Source organism: Dromaius novaehollandiae, chromosome 3, assembly GCF_036370855.1.
Source record: "Dromaius novaehollandiae isolate bDroNov1 chromosome 3, bDroNov1.hap1, whole genome shotgun sequence".
Lineage (NCBI taxonomy): Eukaryota > Metazoa > Chordata > Aves > Casuariiformes > Dromaiidae > Dromaius > Dromaius novaehollandiae.
The window spans coordinates 40,726,136-40,744,825 of NC_088100.1; positions in this window are offsets into that span (position 1 = coordinate 40,726,136).

The following is an 18,690-nucleotide window of genomic DNA, read 5'->3' on the forward strand; positions in this document are numbered from 1 at the left end:
ATGGTCTTTTTATTATTGGGAAACCTAAGAGCCAGTAGCATTACAGCTCCTAAGAAAAATGATGTAGAAGATGGAGCAAGGCCACTGCCACCCTCTAAAGATAGCAGAGGAGAATGGGACGAGAATGGGGAAAATAAAAGGAAAGACAGCATTTGGAGAAAGCTCGGCAGGGAGGTAGAAGAAGGAGACAGGGAGTCAAGAGGAGAGGCTTCTCCTTCACCAGTGTTTCTTTTTCCTGGACACACAGAGCAATGGCATTGAACAGCTTTGGGAACAACTGTGGTCACCAGCCAAGAGCCTGCTTAGCAAGGGTAGAGCTGAAAACTGCTCTTAAATTACACAATTATGGTTTCTGAAGCCTCTAAGAGGGCTTGTTTCTTCCTGGCGCTTCACAATGCTGGTTCCCTTTGGGCATGATAGGGAGGGAAGCCCTTTTTAAAGAGTTTTAACCTCTTGAAGGTCACCACAAACCCCACTCTGAAGACCGCAACACAGGTAGACGTGGTTTAGGCCTGACCCACTGGCTCCAGTGGGGACAGTGGCAAGTCCTGTTGCTTTCAAAGGTACCAGGCACTGCCCTGTGATAGGAGGACAGCCTGCATACCCAAAACACCTCAGACAGCCCTTTGTGTGGCTGGAGCCCCGCAGCAAGCCTAAACAGTATTCACACCTATCCACCCAGCACATCATATTCACGTCTATCTGTGGGTGTGGGGCTCTGCAGCATGGGGCGTAGGCCTCCTCTCCCAAGCCCTGCCTCAGGAAATGCAACCTGTTGTGCTTCAGTATGTCACCTCCCCTCCCCGTTTCCCAAAGAGCAGCTGGGAGAAAACCTCTGTCCCTAAATGTAGATTCATCAACACTCAGCACCAGGAAGGCCAAGGTCAAGGGTTAAAGCTCGCCTTTATCCATCACCTCTCAATATGACCTTGGTTGGGCTTTTTGCAAAGGGCAGAGATAGTTGACACTGTAATGAGCTGCTTTTCCCAGGGGACCCGGCGTGATGAAACAGTACAGAACATCCACCTTCATGTACCAGTGCAAGAATACAGGTCTGATTGGTAATAAGTTTCCCATTAAAAATACATGGGAACTTACCTCAGAGAAAGAGAGAGAGAGTAGACCCCACAGGATAAAGTCTGCTCAGCCAGCTTTTAATGAAGGCAATTACATCCATTTATTTGAGACTTTCTTTTCTCATTCTTCTCCAAAGAAAACAGGCTCATTTCATGGAGAAAAACTAGAATGAAAACTAAATTAACAGCTGTTATGCTTTAACTGTGTCAATTACCTTTTGATATTTGAATGACAGGTTTTTTAACACAGCTAAGATGGTGTATACTTAGCATTAGCTTACATGCAGGTATAATAGCTACTTTTCAGAGTGAAATTTTTTTTGAATTCCAAGGAAATTAACAGATTCTAAAGAAACAAGAGAGATAGATACAACTTTGATTGTTACTGAGACCATTCATTTTAATGAGATAGCCAATATATCAAATCACATGAGGAAGGATCTAATGCTATTTTACGCTGAGGAACTACTGCAGTATTTATTCATCTCTCAATCAGACTGGATGCCACAAGTTTTGTCATTTGTTTGAACTTAACTTCAAATCCCAGTAAATGAAATCTGCTCTTATTTCGATGGTTTCCTCCTTTTTCTCCTGCCCACACATACACACGCACACACACAATCACACTCAAACATGCCTGGAGAACCTGATGCAGTTTGCATTGTGGATCTGTATTTTTGAACTTGAATCCCAATCTCTTATTCACAGTAGATCCAATCTGAAGCAAGGAAATTCAGGGCAGACATAAAACATCCTCTTCTGCTCCACTGGCCCTCTGTTATTAGTGACAGTGACACATACAGCCCTTATATTTTCACAGATATGGACAGAGGAGAGGATCATGCCAGTCACCACTCGCGGCTGGAATAATGTCTTCAGTAAAGGAAAATCATGGTGTTTCATGCTGAATAAGGGTGCAAAGACTATGCACAAATAGTAGTTTACGTGCCTGTGTGCTAACGGAACTAAGCCACCAGGATTAAATTGCTCTGGTGTGTGAACATCACACATTGCACCTTCTGCACAGCAGACCATCCTGTGAGGTGAAGTTAGGGATGTGGATGGAGTTTAAGCATCAGTCTTGAAAAAAAGAGAGGTGCTTTGGAGTACTCAGCTCATGATACCTTTAAAGGTGCCCAGCAAGTTCAGAGTAGGCAGTGTAAAAACTAGCTCTTTTAAAGCTGTCTCCAACTGGGGACTAAAAGACAAGGGAACCATAGTCACTACCTTTTTTGAAAACTTTGGCCTTGGTTTAAAGAACTGAACTGAGAACACAGCACCTTGTGAACCGTAACAACCTCATAAACCTAAAACAGACATATATAATAAGCCTAACAAATGGCCAGAGACGCAGGGCCGTTCCCTTCTCCCCCCACCTCCAGTAGTGGCACTGGTGATAGCAGAGGAACAAAACATCTGCCATACCATGCACATGCTCCCATCTCAGGGACCGGCACACCAGATGGTATGAAAAACCATTAAAGGCACCCCCGGCAAGAGCCCTGCGCAAACAGCAGCTAGTGCTGCGCTGAATCCCAGCTAACCCTGTGACGAGGTAGCGCTGGACAAACAGTCCATTGGCTTTGCTGCCTTTCTGCTCATTCGGCTCCCACGGGAGCCCTTCCAGGGCTCTGGGAGCCCCTGCCCCTGATGGCAGGCCACCCTTATGGCACCAGGGCTGTGTCCCCCTGGCGAGTCGCTGAGCACTACCACAGAGGAGCTCCCTTGGCAGCACCCATCACTGCCTCTCCCTCCAAGTGCAGGCCTTGAGTTCAAATGACATTAATCCGCCACATCCTCTCAGTCCCCTGTGCACCTTCTACGTGGCTGAGGCAAAGGGCATATCTCAGAGCATACTAGTCTTTCTTCATTTTGGATTTATAGCAGGAATTTCCTTACCCAGAACCAGGAGATACCTCCCCCCGCTCCACCCTCACCTTTCCTCCCCCCACCCCTGCCATGCCCCATAAAGTTGTTATTTAGAAACAGGAAAAAATACTCTGGCAAGCAATCTTCCCTCCACCCTCCCTGCTATCTGCTTAAATATCCTTGACTGCAAGACATCCAGTACAGAACAGTCATCAATTTTTAATTCATTTAATCTCTTGGTAACAGTGTTCTCATGAACTGAAGGGCCCCTGAGGAAGCTTGAGAGGAGCCTCAGACTAGCATCTTTCACTGGATTCAGGGATGAGACTTTGTGGTTACTGTGACTCTGCTCAAATGAATATATGGGTTAGCAGGAAAATAACTATTTAAACACGAGTACATTTCCCCCCCGACCAAATCAAAACATGTGTCATAAAATGGAGCTCTGTACACTAACACAGCACAGAGTGTAACACACACGGGTGAGAGAATCCCTCACGTCAGAGTTGTTCGTGATGCAGCAAATTGGGAAGGAGCCCTCCAAGTAAACATGTGGGCTGTCTGCACTCCTGGTCCCGCTACTGCTTCGTTCTTGTTCCAAGAAGCTCGGAGAACATCCAAATATACTGTCGCTAATTAGATTCTGCCTGCTTAAATGCCCTGGAAGTCTCGAGAGGGGATGGTTTTTCTCTTTGAGCCTGTAAGTGTGGGGGTAGCTAATTCCATGTGTGTATGCACAGTTCTCAAAAAGACTCTCTTTCAGGGATGGGCAAAAAGGTACCTGCACACAGTGTGAGTGTTAATTGAGTCTGCAGGATGCTTCAGGGCACGGAGCAAGAGGATTTTCAGTAACGTTCAGTCGTGTCTTATAATGGTAGCACCTAAAGGCCCCAGTAGGAAGTAGCTTTTGCTGTGCTGAGGTGCTGCATAAAAACAGGGGAAGAGCAAAACCCTGTTCCCAGCATCTTCAAATCTAACGAGACAAGTTAAACCACAACCTATAACTCCCGTTCTATAGCTAGAAATGGTCCGTTTTATCTGAACCCAAGCACCCCCAACTTTAGATGCGGTAAAAAACGCAGTTCTCTGTGAAGGCTTTTTGCAGGGAGTAATAGTTCTGACCACACTGGGTACAGCAACAAACTTAAGGCGTGTATCCACGTAACTTCTATCGCATCCAAGCAACACCATCGAAGCATGCATGCATACACAGGTCCGGATGCCCAAAGTTACTGCTCTGACTTGGCTGGCAATCTCAAACACAGCACTAACAAAAGCAGAAGGAGAAAGGGGCCAAAAACCTTTAGACTCTCTTCCCACCTACCCCAACCCTCCTCCCCAGTACAAATCCATTTCCAGTAGCCCTCCATTACACTGACTGTAAGGACCATGCAGAGAGGCTTCCTGGCATGCTCTTCTGCAGGGGTAGGACCATGGCCCAGTCCCACTTGGCTTCCAGAGGTCAGTGCTGACTAGCTCATTCAAGAGATTTCGTTGCCAAGAGACTTGTTCACAGTTACACCAGATGACACTACATAATTTCCTGTCTTTCCACATGCACCTTATTGTAACAGGCAGACTCCTACTTTAATGAGAGACAGCACAAGAAGAAAAGGCATTATGCTACAGAGCAACTCAGAAAATGAATGTTTTTCTCAGGCTCCTCGAGATTTTGCAATGAACAGGACATTTGGGGCTTTCATTTTCCCAAAATGGTAACTAGAAAATAGTGATGCAAAATGAGTGCTCAATATTTAATGCTAAAGCCCTTGTTGTGGTGCACTCCTGGAGATCTGCAGCTCAGTCAGACACGCAGATGTTGGGACAATTTGCATTGTTCCTATTTCTTGCAGAGACTTCTCCTAATCTGAGAGCCCTTTTTCCACCCTCGTTATTTGTCATTTGCCAACAGCAACCCCTGATTCTTTGGCTGTGAACTTCCAGCTCTATTGCACGTTATTAAGGATGTTACTTTCCATTCTCCTGTCAGTGAAGAGCGCTGGTGATTAGCACTGCAATATCTAGTCCTCTTTATTGTAAATGTTAATACTTCCTTTTTTGCAGGGTTTTTTTAGCCAGGGGTGTTAATACTTGGTTAATAGAATCAGGCTGCCTTTTTCTTCATCTTTTGTGTGTGTGTGTGTGTGCATGCTGGGGTTTTCTAATTGTTGTTTTTGTTGTTTTTTATCTTTTGGTCAGAATATATTGTACTTTTTCTTTTGATTCTTTTTTCCCTGGAGTATTTGCTTTGAATTGCCTTGCTTTTTTGCCATGATTATCTTTATGCTTTTCTAACATTTAGCACCTAGAACACTCATTGTGTCTAATCGCTCAGTGTCTTTTCTGGTTCCTGCAGTCTTTAAAGGATGTTTAAGAGTATGTGCTTGAAGAAGGAGTTACCTATGCTCATCATCACCCCTTCACACTTCAGGATGAAAAGGACGGATAGCTGGAAGCCTTTCCTCACTCACTGCACAAATAAGGCTTTCTTTGGCATTAAACAAGCCTCCCTCCAACTTGAAGATCCTATCAGCACTGAGATGGTAAAGGGCTTGAAAGATCTCCTCCCACAGCCCATAGGACATTCTTCTATGGAGAAGGCTGGATGTGAAGCATCTGTCATCTGTTGTAACTTCAGCAATTAGTAGGTCGTGTCATATGTGGAAAGGTGAGAATGCTGAGATCCAAACACAGACCAGAGAAGGCTACAGGGTGGAAGAAGACCAGAAGATGCTGAGATCCAAACACAGACCAGAAGAAGGCTACAGAAGTGCAGGCTGGTTTGCACTGTTACAATGGTATAGTCTTTTAATGCTAATCAGGTAGTAGTTTGGTGAAAGGTCCTCTTCAATGTGAAGAGCACAAATCCTATCTCCCACAAATTGCTATTGTGATGACTTTAAAAAAGAAAAGGAATCACCTGGAGCAAAGTAATCACCAAAGGAAGAAAAGTGCAAAGTCGTCTGAAGCTTTCTCTCACCTGATTGCAATCATACCTTATTCTCAAATAAAGAGAAGCTCCTGTGGCAATGAGGCTAGGAAGCAGTGGCTGTTCAGCATCTGTCTGATGTGGATATGAGACTTTGAGACTAGTTTCCACAAAGCCCCAACAGATGTTCCCTCGGTGGGAGCAGTTTCAGTAGACACACCTGGGGCTGGATGGAGTTATGGAAACTGGGTGACTCTCTCCAGCTTTCCATCCATCCATCCATCCATCCAGCTGAGACAGCCAGGAGGACACTTGGAGCCCTCCTTGCCTGTTCTACAAATAAAGAGCATGAGGTTGCCAAAATCACCATTTTACTCCTTCCTTCTAAATTCCCATTAAATATGTCTATGTTTTACCCACACACACTAAAACGTGTGAAACTCTTGGTTACAGTGGTGCACAGCTCCTGATATCTGACCCACTTAGAAATGCAAGAGGCTGCACAAGACCCCTACCATCGTGATGGCTCTCCAGGAGCCTGCAGAAGATGCCATCCAGTGGCAGGAAAATAATACTACAAGAGCAGGCAGTGAAATCTGCCTTTGACAACATCATCCTCGAAAAAGTTGATCTCTGGCCGTGACTTAATTATATAATGAAAATATCCAGGATATCTGTGGGCCGTGGTGAAGAACTGAGTAACATCCATCTCTAATTATGTTAATTGCACAACCTTTTTTTCCCCACAAGCCCTTAGACTTTGGTGTAATAAAGGGAATAAATAAAGAGGGATTAGTTGCATTTATCTGTGTTTTCCTAAGTCTTTACAGAGTAACTGTTATGTGTAATTAAGTAATTTGACTGTTCTTGACCAAGCTGATCACAAATTACCAGTCTTGGGTAAGATATTACTTACCAGATCCCATTCCATTTTATGGATAGATTACATGGATCTGGGATTTATTGATTTTTTTGTTTCTTTTTGACAGGAACAACTGGAAATAATGGTCTTATAAAGGTGAAAATGCAATCTGCTTTGACAAGTTGTCTTCGTCCAGCAGCGTTGCTTGGCTATCCGTCTGTCTTCTCTACAAAGCTCTGTACTGGGCCAGCTGGATAGCAAGTCTTCTATTGACAGCTTTCAAGCATCTCCCTTGGCCAGTGTCAGGCATGTGCTGGTGGGATATTTTCAGGTTGCCTTTGCTAAGCAATATCATCCTGAATTTGCTCTCCATGATCCAGTTATCTGATACTTAAATAATTCACACTTCTAGGATCCATTTTTGCTCCTTCCTTGTGCTTTACTGCCTCTGATATCACCAGTCCATATATCCTCTTTTTAAATCTGCTTTCAGTGAGGTTTCCCTTATAACTGTCACCACAGACTGATGAATTTCTCTTCAGCAGCCGAGAAGCACTGATGTGCAGAGAGAATGTAAGATTCCTAATACCCACCTTTCTCAAAATAGATTTTCTTGTCCGAGGTACAGATAGCATTTCATTTGCTTACCTTGAGGATGCTTTTTTTTTTTAGCATGCTTGACCCTTACAGCTTCTCAGGAAATAATTTCTCCTTACAATAAAGACTGGATACTCAAGCTTAAAATTTACTGTTCTTATTCCACATTTGTTTTGTAGGTAATACTGACTTTGTATAATCACATAAGCATACTTCATACTAAACATTCTCACCACTCAGACAAAAGGAGGCTTGGAAACATGTCCACAGCTCATAAGAAATGGCAAAAAGAGAAAAAGACCTTCTGAAGACACGCTGTATTGATGTGTTTGCCAAGAGGCCTGGCCAGAATTGGTTACAGCCAACCACTGTGTTCTAGAAAAAGTGATATCAGGGCTAGGTTATCAAAACTGAAAGGCAGCAACTAATCATAATTAAAGGGTGTTTTCTTTGTCTTCCCCTGGGAACTAGTGCTCAGAGTAGAAAATGAAACTCTTTTACTAAATCACATTGTATGGCTTTGTCTTCCGAACCCACTGGTGGAAATAAGGGGAGGAGATTCAGTAAGTGCAGCTAGGAGAAACTTGGGATACAGCCAAGAGTCGTGATCTGGACAGTGCCAAGATGACAAGCAGCACAGGGAAGAGAGAGAAATCTTTTTGCTTCCGAAAAGATTTTTGTTGATTTTTTTACCAACCACTCTTCCCCCATAAAGCCACAATGGCCATGTCTTTTTTAGTGCATGCAAAAATTCTACTCCAGAAAAAATTATAATGTGGTCATGATGTTTCTGTTGCTTGGGGAAATCTATGTGAACTTCCCCAGAGAAGCAAGCAGGACTCATGGAGGGTAATGCACAGACAGCATTTTGTGTGTCCTTGCTCTAGACGAGCATGAGGCAGCTAGCGTCTGTAGTCATGTGGGCTGACACAGTCTAGCCTCCTGGGACATGGGACTGCAGGGTTTGCTTCTGTGATGACCTGGTCTGGCACACAGAAGCAGAATATGTTCCAGGGAAGGCAATTACTCTCAGCAAGAGAAGTGGGAGCCCAGCCTGGGGCAGCCACAGCAGCAAACTGGGCTGAAGTGCTCACAGCACCACTACTTCGGGTGAGGTTTCACAGGATGGGCGGAGTTAACCCTGCCTGCTCACTAGCACAGCTAGAGGGTGGCCCTTCTCCCTGCTCCTCTCCTCCTCCCTCTCCTGCATGCATTTGGACATGTGTCTGGCCACCTTCCTCAACCCAGCTCTAACTCTCAGTCTGCTGGTGACCTGATTCAGCTCATTAAACTTGGGCCTGTGGTAGGGAAAGGGCAGAGGCACACCTGAGTGGGAAGAGAAGGGACAGCAGGGGCCCCAGAGACAAATCTTCAGGCTGTGAGAGTGGCCAACCTTGACCTAACCTCTCCTTGAGGTGGCAGGCAGGATCCTCTCGCTCTTCTCCCTGTTGCCTTGGCTACTTCCCCTGAGACTGTGTGCCCTGTCCCCCCACTTGTGTGGCCATATAGGACAGCTCAGGGGGTCATTTCATCCCCAGAGGCAAGCTGGCAGCTGAAAGTGGCTAGGGAACTTCACCAGCCTTTCACACACCAGACAGACCACTTTTGGCCTGAGGACACTTCTTCTCTCCATCTCCCTGCACACAACATCCTGAGATGACCAGTTCTTACAGCTTTCCAGGAGTCAGCCAATAGTAGCCATAGTTGTGCCACCTTACACTGAACAGAGAGGTCCGAGGCAGTTTTATTCCCACTATGCATGTGAGGTTTTCTTACGTGCCCCTGAGGGAGGATGCTAATTATTTGCCTTTAGGAGTTTGTATAATGCTTGCTTAGTCCTTGTCAAAACCACAAACCTCTTTGTTCACAATATTAGACATATTCTCCTTTCCCATCCAGGAGACTTAGTTTCCTTTTTCTCTGCCATGGGTAGACACAAAGCTGTTTCTCCAGTAGCCCAGTCATTTCCTCTTTGTTCTGCCTATACAAAGCAAAGCTACAAAGAATCCTGAAGAACCAAACAACCACATTAAAATATTCTCATATTTTCACAACAGAGAACAAGCATGTCAGAAACCTTTCTGTTTTTTCCCTTGGAACCTGTCTTTTTATGTAGGCGCTTCTTAAAGCAGAATGAAAAAATAAAATCCTTTACTTCCCTTTTAAATTAGAATGAGGGGAGAATCACACAACAGAAAAGTTCACTTTCCTAAATGCTGTTTTACAACTAGCAGTATGGCAACTCGGAGCTGACACTGTCTTTCTGGGTCCTTGGGTCTTGGCCAGTTCACTGGAGGAAAGGGGAAAAAAAATCCCACACATCTGTATTCTTTGCAACAGCTTTTGCAAGTGGCTGTTTCTGCTCTTTTGCGGTTGCACTCCTATGCTTCACTGGAGAGCACTGATATCCCCTGAGCTGCTCAACTGCTCCTCAGGATGGCTCCAGCCTTTCCTTTCCCAGCCCAGGCACAGCTTTTCCCCATCCAGGAAGCCCTGTGTGGTCAGTCGGACTGCCTCATGTAGGCAGTCCTACATGAGCACCGTTGAATGCTCTGGTGTCCCGTGAGCATGCTTGCCCTGACACCACACATCGACTGCCTCCGCAGCAGGTAGGGTGACTTGGCAATGGCTCTCTACTCAGATGTGGTCCAGTGGACATGGCTCCTTCCACCTCTAAACCTAGCCAGCTGCCTCCCTCATAGCGACAGGCACTGGGTGTCCCTCCTGGCTCAGGCTCTGGTCACTGCTGGCTCTGGCCCATTCTCCCCAGGCAGTATTTTGCTAGGCTGCCAGCCCTCAGCTGACCGCACACTGCAGTGTGCACCCTGTGCCTCCTTCACACGGGGTAGGGAAGACTATCATCGAAGCACAGTCCTGTCAAACCTGTTGTAAGCTTGACCATAAATGTAACTTACAATGGTCAGAAAGATTCAAGAGTACCTGACTTCTCTCCCTTAGGAAAACGGAGTGTCTTAGTCTCATCACAAAAACTTTCTTTCCTTGGCTGCTTGAGGGTCCTGTGGACCACAGCAACTGGGCTTTCCTTAGTCCCTGTGTCTCCACACTTCCACTGACAAGCTCCTAAGCTGAGAAGATGCTTTGGAGCAGCTCTTTCTCTCCAGGCAACTAACCTGGGTCTCTTGACTTCATTTTCCATAGAATAGAGGCCACCTGCAAAGGATTTTTCTCTTATCCACTTGCTCACTCTGTAGAAGCTCTTGCTGTAAATCCTTCTCCCCTCAATTTTTTAAGACTTTGGCACAAGTCTTCTGTATTCAAAGACGGATCATCACTCCTTGCAAAATCCTGGAGTGTTTGGGGATAGCTTTTAATCTGGAGGGCTGCAGATAGCATTGGGTCTCTCTAGAGTTCTGAGTTTTCAGCTGTTGCAGGGATCAGGGACAAACAAAATGGACAAACACTGAGTTATGTGCTTCCTGGCTGGACTTCTCTCCTATTTAGAGACAGTTCCATCTTTGTCAAGGTTTTGCTCTTGACAGAGATGCTTTACACTAATATTTTTTAATGAACATTTCTTACTGTAGTTGCATTTGTCAACACCCAGTATGTACTGGGCACTCTTCAGATTTAATATAGGGAAAGAAGATGATTGCCTGAATTGCTGGTGAAAGATCAAGTATCTGTAGTCTCCTGAAAACAGAAAATGTTATTTAGTTCTTCAGCTTTTTTTACATAGCAATGCCCACTCTGTTTTACATAGTGCCAACAAGACACTTAAAAATTTCCTAGATGTAATAACCCCTTCTACCTTGGCAGCTAAGCAAGAACAGCTTTTGCTGAAATCTCCCTGATCAATTGACTTCGCCAAGTCTTTCGCTTAACAAAACCTGCAATAGCTTCCAGCGTTTTCCCATAAGTGATATCAGATTAATGGGTTTGTAGTCTCCTGGTGGGTCTCTTGGACTTCCACTGTATTACTAGGCACACTCTGTCCTGCTGGGAGAAATGTACTGAATTGACAAAGATGCTAGATGAGGTTCATTCCATGTCCCAGTTTCCTTTAGCATTCTTGGACCCATGAGTGTCCAAATGTTACAATGAACATGGACAAGATAAAAAGATCAAAGTCTCTCAATATGTATATATCTCACTTCATGATTAATCCAGTGTCCTATAAAGTCAATATATGGTATTCCAAATCTGTCTTGCCTTAAAGATCTTGGCCCAAATTCAAAAGAACATATTCTTAAAATGTATTTGGGTGCATAATTGTGGATGCAAATAAAACATTCATACGATATTTTAGACAAATTTAAGGACCCAACACAAATGCAAATTTAACTTTGTCTCAGTCAAGCAGTCCAAAACAAAAACAGTATATGAAGTCATTACATTTTTTAAGCAATGGTATTTTGAGCACACAACTGCTTTCCGAATGCTATTTTCTCTGTCATATGTTTAGAGTCACTGTCCTTAAACAACAGACTTTTCTTAGAAAGACAGCAACAAACAGGGTTTTGTTCTTTTTCTAAACAATTTCAGTTTGATTCCTGCCTTTTAGTAGAAACTGTTTCTCTCCCAGATATTTCAGTACCGCCTAAAAATAATTAATGGCCGCACCCCCACTGCACACTGAAATGCTCACACTGTCCACTCTACACTCTTCTTTTGGCCATCAGACACGCTGCATGTATGACAGAGTTCTTTTTTCTTCCTTCAGAGAAATGCACCAGTGAATCAAAAAGCCAAAAAGCACCACCCCACTCCCCCAGCCTAAGCTTTAGCAAAAGTTTCTTCCACAGCATTTGAGTTCAGACTGCTGATAACTTCCAGTTCATTTAACTAGGTGCCCAACTTAACAGCTCCCCTAGAAACTGAGACACCTAGCTTGGAGGTGGATGAGAACTCAGTCCACTCTGCCTGGTTGCCTTCACATTCAGCAGGGAGACAAGAGGCACTTCTGAAGAAATTTCTAATCCACCTGACACAGGTAATGACCCACATCCACTGATTGTTATAGAAACATCAGCAACATCAGAGCAATCCAGTCCCGTAAAGTTAGGTACCTTTCTTTCCAGCAGGGGAAACTGCTAGGTATCCTGGTCCTAGGACCTGTCCTGCCTTCCCTCCAGGACAGATGCAAAGTCACTGGTTGTGGGGTTGGGGAGGTGCTCTAGGACTTGAGGGGTTCTGAGACCACCTTCTTCAGCATCCTTCGAGAGGGCTCCCACCACCAAGCCCTCATACACCCTGGGCAGGAAAGCTCCCCATGCCTTCTTGTGCACAAAGCCATTGCACAACCGGGAATACAGCCATGGCAGAGTGAGGAGGAAGGGCACACAGAGGTTTGCACAGCCTCGTTGCTGAGACACCAACCTGGCAGCAGAGAGATTTCAGTGTCAGTGGCTGTTTCTGTTTACTTTCTGTCTGACAATAGTACACTGTATAAACAGGAGCACAGTAACCAGAACTCTACTTCTGGTCCTCAGTATGATTATTGCTTGCTCAAAACAGCCTTGGACGAAGTGAGTGACTTTTACTTTCCTTTCTTCTGGTGTCTGGAGAGGGTATTGCACAGCACTGCATAGTTATACACCTACATGGGGTAACCGCCTGAGATGGACACATTTCATGGGAAAATACAGAGTATTTTTCATGAACTGGCAACATGTCCTTGGATCTCTAAACATGATAAACATTTCCTTGGCTTTGCATGCCAACCCTATGTTCACAGATTATAATCCCTGATTTTAATAGTGGTATCTACAGCGTTCTTCAGTTGTCAGTTAATTACCTCATCGCCCGCTAACTCATTAGACTGGAGAAAACAGGGACTTGACGCAATATATCTGAACTTCCACCTCACTGCACACTGTCATATATACCTTCCCTCTACCAGTAAAATACATTTGATTTACACAAAATATAGTATCAGGTATCTCAGAAAAGTGAAAATAAAAGTTGGAAACAAATAGAAAATGTATTTCATTCATAAGCCAATTTATGCATACTATGGCCTAGAGAAGTCATTCAGCAGAAGCATTCTGTCAGATGGTGTTTGATAGGTGTTGCACCTTGTAACATTTTCCTTAAAGTCCATATACAGCCACTCTGTAGCCCCTGAAGATGCTGATGTCCAGTTCCTGCTCGTTCCTGGGTGCATAGGTCCCCAGGTGTCTGGTTTTGACCTGAATGTTCTAGGAGGTCTGTCTAGGAGAGCTTCTTCTGAGGGAGCACGGAGAATGGTCCTGTTGACACTATTTACATTCACTCTTGGGCAGTGACAGTGTCAGGCAATCACTGTCACATGCAGACCAAAAGCTGGCACCACTGGAGAGCAGAACCAGCCCAGTCAACTCCTGTGGCCAGTGGGACCAAGAAGGGACACAACCAGGGCAACTAACAGCCAGCAGTCCCTCTCACAGCCTAAATGTCTCCAGCCTGTCACATTTCACCCTGCAGGATACTGCAGACTTTTGCTTCTGGCACCAAGGCAAAGGAAAACAGCTTCACCAGGAACTTCTCCATCTTCCTTACGTACCTAGAGGAAAAAGGAAAGGGGGGAGCAAACGGAGACCCCACTAAAGGCATCAAAATGTTCTTTTTATTGTCTGACTGGTGGTTCCTGCAGATTCTGGCAAGGCAGGAAGGTCATTTTAGCTCCTGGATATGTAATTTTCTTTCCCACCACTGGTTATTATCAAGCCTTGTGCATTTTTCCATAGTTCAGGCAGCACCATGGTCTGTTTTCATGGTCTCTAGCTTTGTTACTTGCCTTCTTTTCTGCCTTCAGACTCTCTCCCTAAGATATTTCAGATTCTGTGTAGGTCAGCATCATGGGAGTACTAGTATTCTTCTTAAGCTTCAACACAAGCTAGGCAACTGCCTTTTGCTCAGGCAATACTTACTTTGTTGTCAAGGGTTAATTAGCTTTTCAGTAGTCATTCTTTGTCTCCCACTCTTTCACTGTCTCTCTGAGTTTTAAGAGAGTTTTTTTGTGACAGATCAGAGCCTGCTGTTTTACAGGCCCTCAAAATGGCAAGATGGACTCTGAAACCTTAGATCAATCACACACTCTGTCAGGTGTTCACCTTCTCTTTATCAGTTTAAAAACAGATTGCTCATTTCAAGGGGAGCTTTTCAAATATTGGTAGCAGTTTCATAGATAACCATCTCTCTCTGACTGGATAGAAAATGATTAAAAACATCAAGTTCCTCAGGACCACCTGTTATCAAAAATAAAGCTGCCTACTGTCTTCTTTTTCCTTTGCAGAGATGTCCTAAAGCTCTCTGTACTTCCTTCGGCCATCTACCATGCTTCTAGAAAGTTAAGTACAGGCATGGCTTTCCTCTGCCTTGTAATTCTAAGAGAAATGGTGGACTAGCACAGCTTACCTGTGGTGTGCTGCTCGGCCGGCGTTCGGAGCCACCGAGTTTCACAGACGTGGGCTTTCTCCGGCATCTTGAGCTCTTGCTGGTCAGCACTGGGTTAGCATGAGCCTCTGAAACACACAAAGGCTTGTTCCAACTGGTTCTTTGCAGACTCCCTCAAAGCTATCATCCCTTCTTGCCTTTTGTGATCATTTGCTGGTCAGATTGATCTGCCATCTCTAGGAGAACTTCTCTGGTCCAGGTCTCCAGGCAAGCTCGGGTATTAGCATTCGTAATTGTAGCAGAATAAGGGAAGTCAGCTCTCTCCAGTGGAGCTGGGTAGCTGATCCATTGCACTGGAGCAGACCAGAATAGTGGGGATCTTCCTGGGAAGCATCTTCGATTCCTGTGGGACCATTGTCTGCATCATTCTAAAGCTGCCTCCTGTCTTCCTGGATCTGAGTTTTGCAGTTATAGATCTCTTGGTATTTCCTTGCCTTGTCCATCCTCCCTGATCCAAGGGGTAGAATATCCATGTGTCTGTCCATTTACCCCAGCTTCAATCACATTTTCAGTCTGGCTACAACTAGAGTTTGTGGAATGGAGAACTAGAGTGGATACTCATGGATATCCCAAACGTAAATGCCAAACGGATTTTCCTCAGCATATTTCCCCTAGTGTGAAGCAACAGCCTCTCTTGTATAAGGGATGAGGAACTGCTGAACCAACTGGAGAAAGCTGTAAGTAAATGCTACTGCCAGTGCAGGGCCATTTAGCTCCTTATCACTTAGTAATATATACACATTTCACAATGCTGCAAACTCTGTCATGAGCAGAGACAAGATTGAGGTGACATTGGTAGGCTGGCGGGGAAGCAAAAGGAAGATCTGGGGCATGACAGGAGCCTTCTAAGTAAGAATCAGGCTTTCAGGTGCCAGCTTTCCCCTGCTTGAAATTTCAAAACGTTGGGTCTTGTGATAGGCAGTGGCTCCACCTCCACTCAGTGAGACAATGAGGGAATCATAGGCTATGTCCTGGGAGTATGCCTTTAAACAAAGTGCTCTGCTAGGTGTTAGGCAGGGTCGTGTGAGCACAGTCCTGCCACAGTCTCTGTCCTGTTCTGGATCTCGCGTGCCAGCTGAGGCTGGTCAATGAATGACCAGAAAGGCTGACCTGATGCATGTTGTCCCAGAGCAGTGGAAAGCCTCAGTCTTTGGCTGCAAATGAATCAGAAGCAGGCTGTCTAGCATCCCACAGCGGTGAGAAGCAACTGTGTGACGCTGATGTCCAGCGCAAGAGATTTGGCAGGTTACTGAGAGAGAGAAGGGGTACATCAGCTCAATGGACTTCAGAAGAGAAAAAAAGCATTTTAGGTTAGATCAGCTCAATCATTTGGAACTAACACAGGACTCCTACACAAAACACACACTGGAACCTCTAATCAGAATGGTTGTTTACTTAGCTTATTACCTAAATTTCTGAATATTCACTTGCATGGTTTCATTGCTGCTCCAGGGACATCCAGCAACAGAAAGATCTCAGGAAAGTGTGTGATAGGTTTAAAATTCTCCTCTCAAGTGCCAGCTGCTGAAGAGGCCAGAAGACTTCCAGATGCAATTGTATATCCAGTTCAGCTGGCAACTGCCAGGAAGGTAAATGTTAAAATGCAAATAATAAAAAAAACCCTTATTTTTTACTAAGCACTGTTATATAGCACCTCCTCCTGTAAATTTTTGACACTGCCAAGTCTCATCTATAAGCAAGGCATAGTTGGAAAGGTACCACAGCTTCTTCTAATAAGTTACCTTTCTTTTTTTTAGAGAACTTGAATATCAGGAAGTATTTTTCAAATGTGTCATGGAAAATGAATTTAATTTCTTGTCATATCCTTTAATTGGACAGCATTTTAATCAACCATTTAGCTAATAATGACAGACATTTATATTCTGGGATTTTCTGTCTCAAAAACAACTCCTTCTCACAGATCCCACTTTAAACCCATAAACATGAAGTGTGACATCACGGTCCTTTCCATGGGAAAACACTTACATCACAACCTTTGTTGCGTTATCAAACAGAAGCAGCTGGGTAATGTGGGTGAATAATCCTGTTCTGTGCATTCAGCAATAGCAAAATGAATACTGAAAATTACTAGCAAACTAAATAGCTACTTCTATAAATACTCTCTTTTCAAAAGTTCACCCTATTTTAAAAGCCACTTGTTAAACGCTATTTAGTGTATATATAAAGGCTGATGGATGAAGACCAAAGTCCTTGATGCAGACACAGGAAAAATACCTCATAACTAAGAGTTATGTAAACTTCCCTATTGGTTTGTCTCACCCTGTACGGCTTTTTTGCTTCAGCCATAAAAAGGCATCTTCCTTTCTACCTATACCCAGTGTTAGGGCATTTGGGTAAAAAAACAAACAAAAAAACCCACGAACAAGTGTCTAGTGTGTTAGTTGTGACAGCTTTCTCTGCTGCTGCCTTTCACTCTGCTCAACATCAAAAGGTTACACTAAGCTCCTGCACAGAATTAGAGCCACCCATTTCCTCCATGACACTGAGACAAGTGATAAGCAGTGAGTGATGAGCACAAAAATCTTTTCCAGACAGGCAAAGAATTTGGATTAATCTGTATCAGTGGAATGGGACATGGGCTACAGAGGGAAAATACCTCCACAGTTTCATAGCAGCCTAGCTGGGACCAAATGCAGAGCTGGTACCAGCAGACACAAAACCATGAAAGAAAACAGAAATGCCCTTCTGTCCTTGGTGGTCTGAGCTGCCTTCAATCTCAGCAAGTATACTCAGCAAACCCACTATGTTTATGCTATAACATTGTCAAAAAAGAGAGCCCAACATCATCTGGGCACCATGATATCATCTCTTAGGCTAGATCAGTGAGCTCAACTGTGCCCAGACCTTGGAAGCACATTCTGAGGAAAGGTATCCTGCCCTACAGTCAGAAAAACTTTGCACTGTTGAGGGGTGTCTTGTCCGTGTGCCTAGATTATGAGGTAATTTGTTCCAGGAATTAAGGCATACACTACATATTGGATGCAAAAGTCAAGCCACAGCCAAATGATTTGTCACTGAAGGCAAATCTGTCGGCACGTGGAGAGAAAACGTGCACCAAACAGCACTGAAAGCCTTGGAGAAGATTTTGGATAACAAAGCCATTCCCCTTCCTTCACACTGAAACAAGTGTGGGATCTTTTTCTCCTCTTCTCTCTTGAAAATATTAGAGATCATTACCAAAGCTTGGCTATTACATTCCCTATGCTTAAAAGCCTGTTTTCTTCTTCATGTGAAAAGAGCGTTGAATGCATCACATTTGCTGCTGAACAAATGCATTTGCCAATTCTCTTAAATGCCAGCACAATTGCTTTAGCAGAGTTAATAAGGGGGGGTAATCTGAACAGCCTTATTTTTGTCCTTAATGTTCACCCCAAAAGGAAATGTGTTTCTTGCTAATAATAGCATATGTGACAGAAAATACCAAGTACATGTAACTGTTCCCTTTCACTTGCCAAAATGGATAATTCACATCAGGGCTTAAAAAAGGAAAACAAAACAAACAAAAAAACACCCCCAAAACAAATTAACCCTTCCTTTCCTAACAGCAATTCCTCTAAACCTGAAGGTTGAATATGAATTATTTGCAGTGATCAGAGAGTGAGTTAAAGGGAAGAAGAACAGAGCTCATGTTTATATTCCCTGAGGACCATGTAAGAAACCACCCTGTCTGTCACATTTTTTTCTCCAGCCAACCGTTAAGTGCACCCTGCCAGTGTAAACCAGACCTGCGGAGGAAACAGCTTATTCACACCCAAATTCATTTCTAACCATCCGTTTTTTGCAGTGCTCAGTATAATTCTGACAGGCTCAAATATTCCACAATCATATGTCCACTTTCCTCCTGCTTTCCCCCAAGAGAATTCATGTAGTTGGGCTTGAAAACAGGGGGACTTAATTATAATTAATAAATGCTGCTGTTTTTTGTTTATTTTGGTTCCTTG